We start from the raw sequence: 12,661 nt of genomic DNA, 5'->3' as shown, positions 1-12,661 counted from the left end.
ATACGACTCAAAAACTGATGTGCCATGTGTATCATAACTCACAGTAGTACAAATATTATTGACCTCATCTCACAGAAGAGGAAACTGAGGCTAGCCAAAGTTAAATGACTTGACCAAGGTCACACAAGTTCATTGAGGTCCTGAATCTTAAGCCCCAGCTCTTTCTGCTATACCATGCTGCCTCTTGATGGGAGAGAAAGTCGTTGGTGGTGAGTCTGTGATCTTGACAAGATTCATCAGAGTAATTTATGGAAATGAATTTGAGCCATTTTGGTTACACTTTCATTTGTTCAATAAACATTAGGCACCTACGGTGTGCCAGGCACTGTTCTAAGTGCTGGGAATAAAAAAAAAAAAAAAAGGCAAAAGACTGTCCCTCGGGGCAGCTAGGTGGCGCAGTGGATAGAGCACCAGCCCTGGATTCAGGAGGACCTGAGTTCAAATCGGCCTCAGACACTTGATACTTACTAGCTGTGTGACCATGGGCAAGTCACTTAACCCCATTGCCTAGCCAAAAAAAAAAAGTGTCCCTCCCTTCAGAGAGCCCACAATCTAATGGGAAAGACAGCATGCAAACAGCAAGTTCTATACAGGATAAATAGGAGATAAATACCAGAAAAGGCTCTGGAGTTAAGAGGAGTTAGAGAAGGCTTCCTGTAGGCAGTGGGATTGTTGTGGGACTTAAAGGAAGCCAGGGAGGTCATTCCAGGCAGTGGGGGACAGCCATCAAGCATGCCCAGAGCTGAGAGTTGGAGAGTTTGTTCCAGTGTCACTGGATTGACGGAGAGTAAAGTATAAGAAGACTGGAGAGCTGGTTATGAAGGGCTTTGAATGCCAAACAGAGTATTTGTACTTGATCCTGGTGGCAATAGGGAGAAGCTAGAGTTTATTGAATAGGGGGTAATGTAATCAGACCTGTGGTTTTTTGGTTTGTTTTTGTTTTATTAATTTATTTTGATTTATCAGCAGTCATTTCCATAAGCTTTTGAGTTTTAAATTTTTCTCCCACTCCGTTCACACCTCCCTCCCCAAGACAGCATGCAATCTGATATAGGCTATACATATACATTCCTATTAAACATATTTTCACATTGGTGATGTTGAAAGAAAGAATTAGAACCAATAGGAGGAACCACCAGAAAGAGGAAACAAAACAAAACAGAAGAAAAAAAGAGCAAATAGCATGGTTCAATCTGCATTCAAACTCTGTAGTTCTTTTTGTGGATAGCATTTTCCATCATGAGACCTTTGGAGATGTGTTAGATCCTTGCATTGCTGAGAAGGGCTGCTAAGTCTATCAACATTAATCATCGCACACCGTGGCTGTTACACTATTGATTAGAGAAATGCAAATCAAAACAACTCTGAGGTACCACATCACACCTATCAGACTGGCCAACATGACAAAACAGGAAAATGATAAATGTTGGGGAAAATGTGAGGAAATTGGAACACCAGTGCATTGTTGGTGGAGTTATGAAATGATCCAACTGTTTTGGAGAGCAATTTGGAACTATGCCCAAAGGGCTATAAAAATGTGCATACCAGGGGCAGCTAGGTAACACAGTGAATAGAGCACCGGCCCTGAAGTCAGGAGGACCTGAGTTCAAATCCGGCCTCAGACCAAACACTTGACACTTACTAGTTGTGTGACCCTGGGCAAGTCACTTAACCCCAATTGCCTTAAAAAAAAATATCCATACCCTTTGACCCAGCAATAGCACTTCTAGGGCTGTATCCCGAAGAGATCACACAAATGGGAAAAGGACCCACATGTACAAAAATATTTAAAGTAGCTCTTTTTGTGGTGGCAAAGAATTGGAAATTGAGGGGATGCCCATCAGTTGAGGAATGGCTGAACAAGTTGTGGTATATGAATGTAATGGAATACTATTGTGTTATAAGAAATGATGAGCAAGTGGACTTCAGACATGTGTTTTAAGAAAACCATTTGAGTGACTGAGTGGAGAATGGATTGGAGTGGGGAGAGACTTGAGGTAGGCAGAGGAGAGGGTATCAAGGAGGAAACGGTGAACCAGCAGTGTCAAAGGTAGCATTGTGGTCAAGGAGAATGAGGATTGAGAAAAGGCCATTGGGTTTGGCAGCTGAGAGATCATTAGTAACTTGGGAGAGAGCAGTTTTGGTGGGATAATAAGGTTGGAAGCCAAATTTTAAGGGGTTAAGAGTAGGAGGAGAGAAGGTGAAGGTACCTATTTTTAGGAATTTTTAGTATTTTATTTTTCCCATTACATGTAAAAACAGATTCTCCCCCACCACCTCTCTCATTGAGAAGGCAAGCAGTTCCGTATAGGTTGTACAAGTGTATTCATGTAAAACCTTTCTGTATTAGTCACGTTATGAAAGAAAGCATAGACCAAAAAAAAAAAAACCCCTCAAAAATAAAGTAAAAGTATGCTTCAGTCTGTATCCAGACATCATCAGTTCTTTCTCTGGGGATGGGTAGCATTTTTCATCACAGGTCTTTCAGAGTTGTCTTGAATCACTGTATTGCTGAGAATAGCTAAGTCATTCACAGCTGATAATCCTACAGTATTGCTGTTACTTTGTACATAGTACATTTCATTTTGTATCTGCTCAGGTACGTCTTTCCAGGTTTTTCTGAGAGCATCCTGCTCATTGTCTCTTATGACACAATAATCCATCATAATCACATACCACAGTTTGTTCAGCCATTCCCTAATTAATAGGCATCCCTTCAATTTTTAATTCTTTGCCACCAGAAAAGAGCTGTTATAAATATTTTTGTACATATAGGTCCTTTTCCTCTTTGGTTTTTTATCTCTTTTGGGATACCGATCTACTAGTGGTATTGCTAGGTCAAAGGATATGTATGTATGGTTTTATATGCCTTTGGGCATAGTTCCAAATTGCTCTACAGAATGGTTGAATCGGTTCACAACTCCACCAATGGTGCATTAGTGTCTCATTTTTCCCACATTCCCTCCAACATTTGTCATTGTCCTTTTCTGTAGACAGCTCTTTTTGAGGAGTTTAGTAGAAAAGGTAGAGGAAAAATAGGATGATAGTTAGCAATGATGAAAGGATCAAGTGGGAGTTTTTTCAGAATAGGGAAGACATGAGCATGTTTGGAGATGGTAGGAAATGAACCAGAAGAAAGGGAGAAATTGACAATAAGTCACAGTGGGGATGATAGGGGGAGTGGAGTGGGATCACTTGAATAAGCCGAGGGGTAGCCTTGGTGAGGAGCAAGGTCGTTCCACTGTGTGAGATGAAGATGAAGGAGGAGAAAGTGGTGAAAAAGACACTCGAGTGATAGATGAGGAAAAGGGAGCTCACAGAGAATGGCTTCAATTTTCTCTGTAAAATATGAGGCAAAGTTCTCAGCTGAGAGAGAATGGGAGAGGAAGCCATGGGAAGTTTTAAGGAAGGATGAAAAAGTTTGGAATAGCTGCTGTGTGAAGCGAGGGAGCAAGTTGATAAGGGAAGTATAGTAGGATTGCCTAGCAGCAGTGAGAGCCCAGCTGAGTTGTGTAACATAAATTGGTAGTGGACCTCGTCATAATGGTTGAGAGATTTTCTACACCTTCATTTAGTAGCATGTATGTGGGAACAAAGGCAGGAAATGGAAGAAATGATCCAAGACTGAGGCTTGGCTGGATGTAATCAGTGATATAAGGGGCCTAGAGTTTCAAGGGAGGAGGACAGTGTAGAGTTGAACTCATTCACCAAGGAGTCAAGATGGGGAGAAGAGGAGAGAGTGGCTCGTAGCAGGGGAGATGGACTTGGGAGTGAATTAAGGAGTCAAGGGATTGGAGGTCGTGGATAGGATGAAAAGTAGGGTTATGTGAGGGTAGGCAGAGGAAAACGTAAAAAGCTGATAGATTATAGTTGGATAAAGGGATTTTGGAATTCATAAATATGGAGGTGATACATTTGTAGTTGATGGTAAGATCAAGGGTATGACCATCTTTGTGTGTGGTTGATATGGAGTGGAGGAGTAGCTCATGAGAGGTGAGTAGGTTGAGGAACTGAATGATTAGAATATTTGAGAGAGAATCAATATGTATGTCAAAGTCCCCTAGTATGAAGGCAGGAGTTGGGGAGGAGAGAAAATTTACAAGGCAAGTGTCAAACTCGTTGAGGAAGGAAGGGGAAAGGCTGGGGAGGGATCTGTAGACAACAGCTACCAAGACTTCGATGGGGTGTCAGACATGTATATCATGAAGAAGAGAGCTTGCTGAGTGATAGAGGAAGAGGGAGAACTTGGAATCAGCGGTGGAGAGCAAAGAGTATTCCAACTCCTCTGCCTTAACCTTAGACCCAGAGACAATGAGTGAAGTTGCAGCCAGTACTGGAAAGGAAGGCTGTGTCATCAGTGGGGAGCCAGGGCTCAGCAAGACCTAGCAGATGAAAAGATTGGGAGAGGACTAGATTTAAGATGAAGGGAAGCTTGTTGCGTTTGGAACAGGCATTCCAGAGGGCACAGTGGAAGGGCTGGAGGAAGTTGGGCTGAAACTTTGGAGTGTGGGAGGGTTGAGGGAGATGGGAACAAAGAATTGGGTGATCGGGGTGAGAAGTGGGGTTTGGGTGATCTACAGAGGTCAGCATCACTGGGATGTGTAGGGTATGACTGGATGGGAGAATGTTTATTGAGTGGAGGGCATCTCACCTCTACCCTTAAGGGCAAGAGTAGCATGAGACAGAAGACCTGGAGTTGAGGGGTGGGTTGCTCCCCTTTGCACTGGCAGTGCTCCACATCTCAGTTGGGAGATTGGGCTGGCAGGAGGGGGGTGGCAGATGGCTGAAAGTGGCTGCTTTGGGCAGATGGGAGATACCTATCCTGGCCCCTTGCACCCTTTCCTCAGGGGGCACCCTGTGCCCGGCTGGAGAGGGAAGGCTTAGGGGCTAGTGCACCTGTAGTCTGAAGCCTCAGAACCTGAGGAGACTAAGATGCAGCTTCAGGAAATAGTATACCCCCTGTGCAAATAGAAGATGGGGCCAGCCCTGGATAGCCTGGCCTCAGGACGTGCTCTGCCCAGTGCATACAGGACAGGAAAGGATGGAAACATTTGGCCAAAATGAAAATAACCAAAGGCCAGGTAGTCTCTCTTGGAAAGTCCTACTTTCTGATCTAAAAATAGTGTAAACGTGCCATGGAAAAGGAATCCTCTGGTAGTCATTTTCATTAAAGTTGTCTATGTGTCACGATATTTATCATGAAATGTTGCTATATTTCCCTGTGTGTGTGTTTTTCACTAAGGTAAACTTGGTTTGATAAGAATGTTGACTTTTGGGGCAGCTAGGTGGCACAGTGGATAGAGCACCAGCCCTGAAGTCAGGAGGTCCTGAGTTCAAATGTGACCTCAGACACTTGACACTTACTAGCTGTGTGACTTTGGGCAAGTCAATTAACCCCATTGCCCACCAAAAAAAAAAAAAAGAAGTTGACTTTTAATGAAAACCAATGTGTATTAAGGATTGGCTCCAGCACCCATGAATTATTTTATTATACTTCTAACACCAGAAAGGAGAAAATGACAGGAACAATAACTGCTGATGTCACGTTATCAAACAAGTGAGAAATGGGGGGGGGGGGCATGTTAAAAAGCTAGCTGAGTCGACCCCGGCTCTTGGCCAGGTGCCCTTTACTCTTCTGTTCTAACCAAGATTGCTGAATGGAATGTGAGAAAGCCGCCATCTACACATTACAGGTCAGGCACACATAGCAGACCCCACACCAGCCAGAACTCAAAGTAGTTCATAGAGGACAGGCAAGTTGAACTTACTCCTTTTCTCCATATGATGGAAATGGCCACAAGACAAGTGAGAGCCACATGATGGAGTAGACCAGGGACTAGACAGGCAGAAGAGCTGGGTTGGGACTTCAGCTTTGCCACTTATTAGTGGTATGATTTTGTGGTGTGTTAGTGGTATGATTTGTCTGTATACCACACAAGGTCGTGATAAAGGCCCAATGAAGTGACATCTTTGTAAAGTACTATGTTAATGTAAAAAAAAATTGTACTTTAATTTTGATTAAAATGTCATTAAAGTATCTCTTCCCTTTTCCCCCCCCCCCCCCCCCCCCCCCCCCCCGCCCCAGTCCCTTTCCCTTATGGCTCTTTGAGTACATTCCTCTGATTAATACTATCCCGTTTGAGAAATGAGCACTTGGAATCTTAGCCTTCTAAGTCTACAATTCTTAGAAACCTTTCTTAACAAGTTCAGCCTTCTCCCTGAGGCGAATTCTCATCTTTACACTCCCAAGATCATCTCTTCCATCCACTTAGAGTCTGGAGGTATTTTCCATTATTTTTGTATCAGAAAGCCTAGGCCAGACCATGGAAAGTGACTAGTAGCTTTAAGTCCTTGGTAAAAAAAGTCAGAAAAAAACGCCCAGTTCTTTCAGAACTGCTCTTCTTTCACTTCATCAAGAACATTTCTAGATTATAAGGCCTGTGTATTCAGAAAAACTTTACCTTGACATTGAGGTGATGAAAAGTGACTTGATTGGCTCACAAAAAGGGAAGCCATTCTCTGGGATTGCTTTCTATGGATCGTTGCCCCTCACTGAGTGGAAGATGCTTTGCCCAAACCTTGACTCCTCCCTGCCTCACTTGGATAAATTAACTGATGACCACTTAGCCATCGAAGTCCATATGTTCAATCAGTATTTGATGACTCGTCAATGCGGGCAGAGAGGGAGGAGTCCTAGAAGTGGAGCAAGTTCCCCCTGAGTCTTCTCAAGTTTCTTCACTCTTTGTAAAACACTTGCAATGTTAGCTAGGTCATTTGCTTTTGAATAGCTCCGGTTAAAGTCCTTTCACTAGGATATGGGCTTTCTGCTGTAGAGAAAACAGCAGCAGCAACTGAGAAGAGCCGCAGATGCCATGAAAACCCAGCCTACGAATCGTACTTTTTGTCTTGGATTCAGTACTTTCTGATACATGATTGGACTTGGTAAGGACAGGGTTACCTGACAAGATTAGCTCCTAAGTAACCGATTCCAGACAATGGTTAGAAGTCTTGAGTGATGCAGCTCTGCTACCAGATTTTAAGTTTCATGAGGGCAGAGACCATGTCTTCACAGTTCTTGAGTATTTTTGAATAAATATATCGGTTTGTTATTGTACACAGCCCTGTAGATAATGTGCCTACTCTTAGAAATAAAAATGAAACGCTTTTTTTTTCAGTTAAACATATTCTAGAACCAAGTTGAATCGCATTTTGAATTACCCAGGCCTCTACTAAACAATGATATATGAAGTCTGTACATTAATAATGGGTGATAGTTTTATGTTTTTGAGAAAAATGCCAACCTCTTTGTTTTAAAAGAATGCATATCAATCTCTGAAGGCATATATTTGTATGCAAAATGTAGTGTTTCATCTCTGAATCCCCTGGATTTCCTAGTGCATTTCCCCCTTGAATTAAAAAAAAAAAATAGAAGCTACATGTCCTTGGAAGATGTTATATGTAATTCTAATGTTCATTTATTCAAAATTTATGGAGTGTTTGTCACAGTGAACAGAGGCCAACTGTGGAGACTAAGAACCCGAGTTCTAATCTTACCTGGGACTTTTAACTACCTGTGTGACAGTTTCCTCATGTGTAAAATAAGGCTGTTGGAGTAAATAGACTCTAAGATATCTTCCAAGTCTGTATTTGTGGTCCTGTGTGCTTAGGCTGCGAGAGGGACCTGAAAATGAGGAAGATACATCCCTGCCCACAAGAAGCTTATAATCTAGTAGAGGAGATAAGGCATGTACAGAAATACTGTAATCCATTATTAGTATTTATTGAAATGAAATATTCCCAATTGAGGTTTTTTAACTCTGAATTTATATTTATGAATGTTAATGAGATTTGTGTTTTAAGGAAAGTGATTGTAGATATTTTGGCCCTATGAAGTTAGTGAAATTTTTTGTTTGGACTGAAAGAGCATAATCTTCATGGAAGATAGAAGACAGAAACCTGTTCATTTATTGTGATCTTAAATTTATTACAATAACAGTTAACAGAACAAGGCACATACTGTTGACTTATGATCTATCTTGGAACATTTATAACTAAATGGCTGCATAAATTAATACAGGTGCACCATATACATGATATGGGGGAGATGTTCAGAGTTTGTACAACTAAAACTCCAGGCTAATTCAGCTACTACAGCTTCAAAATAAACATGCCCTTCACTTTAGAAAGAGCCAAACCTTCGGAAGTTTCTTTGTGACCCCTGTTCAAAACATTTCTCAGGCTTAGTCAGTGGTAGGAAGAAGGAAAAAGTGAAAGGTTTTTTTTTGGGGGGGGGATGGAGAAACCTTTCTATTGTTTGCCTAATATAATATTCCAAATTTGAAGAACCTCACAGGTTACTTGCTTTACACAATAGAAGAGTTTCTGAAAAATAAAAATTAATAGTTCAAAACATTTTCAGTGAGTCAAAGAGGTCATAATTTAGAAGAATCTATGTAGGGTGAATCTCTTTGAAAAGAAAATGTTCAGACCCTACTAGATCTCTATTGTGAACTTGAATATGTGTGTATATATGTATATGTGTGTGTGTGTGTGTGTATATATATATAGATATATGTGTATATGTATACATATATTAGGTTTTCTTAAACTGGGCTGCACTTCTGTTTAGAGTTTGAACAAAGGCATGGTATTGTGTATTTTGAATAATTGTTTGTTAGTATTATTAGCTCTTGGCATTAATTTTTAAAGTATTACCATTTGGGTCAAAAAGTCAATATCTGGCTTTAGTTTGCTAAGTCCTGAAATGCTCCTTGTTAGGAGCACTGTGGCACAGTGGGTTTTCTTCTCACGGAAGGCAGCCTATGACTAAATGCCTAGATGACTGTCAATCTCAAACTTTCCTGAGATTGAAAGTAGACTCGAGGCCATGCTGCCCTGTGATTCTCTTTTAGGTCGGTGAAATGTCAGTTTACTTGGGAGAGAAAATGACTTTCTATGTAAATCTGCAGTTCCTGCTCTCAGACAATATTCAAATTCAGAACTAGCAAGAAGAGGGGGGAACCTTGGGATGCTATTACCCTAAAGGTAATCTTGTAGACAGTGGGCAATTACAGATGACTACAACTAAAGTCACAATCATGGTTGGAATCCTCAAGCATAGAATCATAGGCCTGGAAGGGACTTTTGAGTTATTTATTCTATTCTCTTGCCCTTTAGAACAAATTGACCATTCTATACTCTTCTAAATTTAAACAGCCTGATTTCTTCCCATATGTCAGGCAAAAGCCCACTGACATTTTGCCAAATGGAAGTTGGCCATCCAGAAATACATATTTTGATGACTTTTAATACTTGCACAGTACATGTAAGGCAACTTAGCTTTAGACTGTGCTATTTAGGGTTAGAAGATGTCTTAATTGGGGATAACACCTTGAGTAGTTTTCCAAGAAAGGACTTTTCTGTCAGAAGTCTGAATATCATAGAACAGCTCAACCCAGGAAGACCTGAAAGGAGAGATATTGACTGAATAGACTCCAGACTTACAAAACTAAGTGTGGAAAGTACTTAGGACTCCCGCTTTGAGTGTTTTCCTTCTCCATTAGAGTAGGTGTCTGCTGAACCAAATGGTGGAAGTGCTTTGTTTAATTACTTAAGGAAAACTGAAGTTTCCAAGCCCACCCTCCCTTAGAAACCTTCAAATCCCAAGAGGAGCAGAGAGATGAACTCCTTATGAAGCCACTGGTTTTTAGCAGCTCCTAATGGAGTGTGGCTGAACTTTACGAGATACCAGATTGTTTCATTATCTTTAAACTCTGGGAACCCAAATTAGCAATAAAGGAAGAAGCCCATACCATAGCTACAATGGCAAGATTATGAGACTTGGAAATTTGGAGGATTCTTCCCAAAGGAGCAAATGTAGTATAAAGAATTTTTAATCAAATACATCATTGAATCTTAGGTACAAATGGAGAGACTAAAAGGAAAGGCTGGAGTTTTCCAGTGGTGTTCAAGGAATATGCTGTATGAGGCAGAATTACACCCTGAATAGTCTTGCTCTTTTCCCTTATTTGGATTCATAAATTTTATTTCCTAACAATTGGAAGGAACCTGAAGTATGCCTTTCCAGAGGGCAAATCCCATTCTGAAGCACTTAGGACATAATTTGTGAGTTCCATGATGCTTAAGAATACACAACTTGTTACTTGGGGTGATTTTGCTTTTACTTCTCTTGTTAGGACATGCAATTATTATAAAGTTTTCTTCCTGAACCAGCTGCAGTCCCTTCCTTATTCTCCTAACCCCACCCCCTGCACCCTCAATACACATAGTCTTCCTGGACAAATCAGATACAAGACGGAAGCGATTCTAAACAAAGACAATACCTCCAACCACACTTGTTGATTTATGGGTAAAGAGGAGAGTTAGGAAAGCAGCCAGCAGCAGTTTGGGTTTCAACATCAAATAGAGTTAGCAAGCATTACCAAGTTGTGTGTACATTAACTATGCCACAGTTAAGCCTCTGCTTAGCTCTAGGATACACTTAGGGTACCTCAATGGGTGAGCTCTAAATCCTTATCCTGGTGTGGGTGCAATGCCCTCATTCAGTCCTTTGCTAAGAAAAAAGCAGGAATCCTCCTTTAAGCCATTCTTCTAATACTGAATCATGAAGCTAGTGGAGAAATTTTTTTTGGAGGAGTATTTGAGCAGGAAAATGTCTTTCACTTAGTCAAGTTCTGAAGTGAGTGGGACCAGATTTAGAAGATGAGTAGAAGGAAGAGTGACTCCAGCCATCTGAGCAATGACAATCCTACAATCCAGTTCATGGGTTTGGGCAAGTATTTTACTGACCAAGGATCTGGCAGAGTTTTTCTAATGGTGAAGCTAGGGTGTCTAATTTATGCTTAGGGGCTATTGCAAGATTTCACAGTAAACAAAATATTTGAACTTTTCTAGTTCAAATAATAGTGGTTTTTTATTTGCTTTTTCTTAAATGCTATGTTAGATTTGGGTTCCCTTTAAGACACTTTGTTTTACTTTACTATTATACTTACTAATGCAAAATTCCCCTAAGCAGTTCATAGCTAGAAACTATTCATAAGTTACCATCCCAAAATAGAAAGCCGTTTCCCATGAGTCATCTAAAAAGGCCTGAAGTGGGGAGGAAAAGATCATCACAATGGCGAATTTATCAGTTCTCATGATTCAGTAAAACATTTTCCTCACCAAAAACTTAATGTGACTAGGGTTTGTTTGGTTTTTTTGGCCCTTTTCCAGAGAAAATATTGTGAGTTAACCTTTTCTCTTATCTATTGACTCTGCTAGACTGTACCACTCCTCTTTAATATTATATTCCTGACAAATACACATCCAGAAACCAAGATCTACCTTCCATGTGTGTATGTGTGCATGCATGCACATGTCCCTTCATACACAGACTCAGGGGTCTTTCTGATGTGCATATCAGACAACATTCCAAAGACTGATATTCCAGAAGGCATCACAACATTCTGTCTCTCACACTTCTAAAACGTATTTTGAAGTGTGTCGACCTCTTCAGTCATCTACTTCTTGACTATGATGTAGGCAGGCAGTCATGAAGGCAGAATTTGTGTGTTACACTTCCGTTTGAGCCAAAACAAGTATCACCAAATTGGGTTATAAGCGAAACAGCTGAAATATAGGTCTCTTTGCTGTTAGAGTAACTACCTAGGACTCATTGAGTGAATTTCCTGTTGTTCTCAAAGATGATTTGGCAATTATAGATAGGTTGAAAAATGCCCTACTTAATGATAACGAGCCCTTGAGAATGAAGAGAACCTGATTACAAGTGGGATTTTACTTCTATATTTTATGATTTTAAAGCCATTTGGACAGCTTATGCCTGAGGCCTTCTTTCCTTTCAACAGTAGGAAATGAAGGACAATTAGGGAAAATCAGGATGAGAGAACAACAGAAAAAAAATAGAAAAAGAAAAGAAAGGAAAATATAGGGTAAATAGAAGAGGGAGGCTAGTGAAGAATTGACCTGTTCAGTTCAAGGGTGAGCACCTGGTCCAGAACTAGACTTTATTGCACCTCAGGCAAAATTCTAGCCCATTTCTTTGTTTTCAGCATTACCTCCAAGAAGCATAGTAAGGTAAACAGTGGGATATGCTTGTGGGATTCCTCCTTTTATTCCTAATACTTCGAGAACAGTATGTAGAGCTGAAGGGCAAGGTTCTGGCATCTAACTTCAGAACAGTTCCCATAACTTAAATGGTGTCAAAACAGGAGTAAATGAGCCAGAATGTCATCATGAAGGTGTAGTGGAAAAAGACAGGGAGAGGGCAGGGATGCAGAATGTTGATGTCCTCACAGACTGGCCAAGGTAAGGTAGGCTGATGGGCGGGGAGTTTATGGGTGTGTATGGGGTATGCTGTGTGTGCATCCACCAAGGAGGGGCATCAGAAGCACAAGAAAAGAAGGATGACTACAGGACCTATAGATCTGAAGCAATGAATGCATTATCTGCAAATGCTTGCGTGTGTAAAATCTATTAACATAAGAAAAATGAGGATGATGTATGGTTTGTAAAGTGCCAGACAGCTTTAGAGTAATAGAAAGGAGACAGCTGTGTGTACACTGTAATAACAGCACACAGGCACACACACACCTACACACACACACACACACACACACACACACACACACACACACACACA

Source organism: Vombatus ursinus, unplaced genomic scaffold (genome assembly GCF_900497805.2).
Source record: "Vombatus ursinus unplaced genomic scaffold, bare-nosed wombat genome assembly UNPS02014768.1, whole genome shotgun sequence".
Taxonomy (NCBI): domain Eukaryota; kingdom Metazoa; phylum Chordata; class Mammalia; order Diprotodontia; family Vombatidae; genus Vombatus; species Vombatus ursinus.
The sequence above is the reverse complement of the archived record's forward strand: the minus strand, read 5'-3'. Positions refer to the sequence as shown.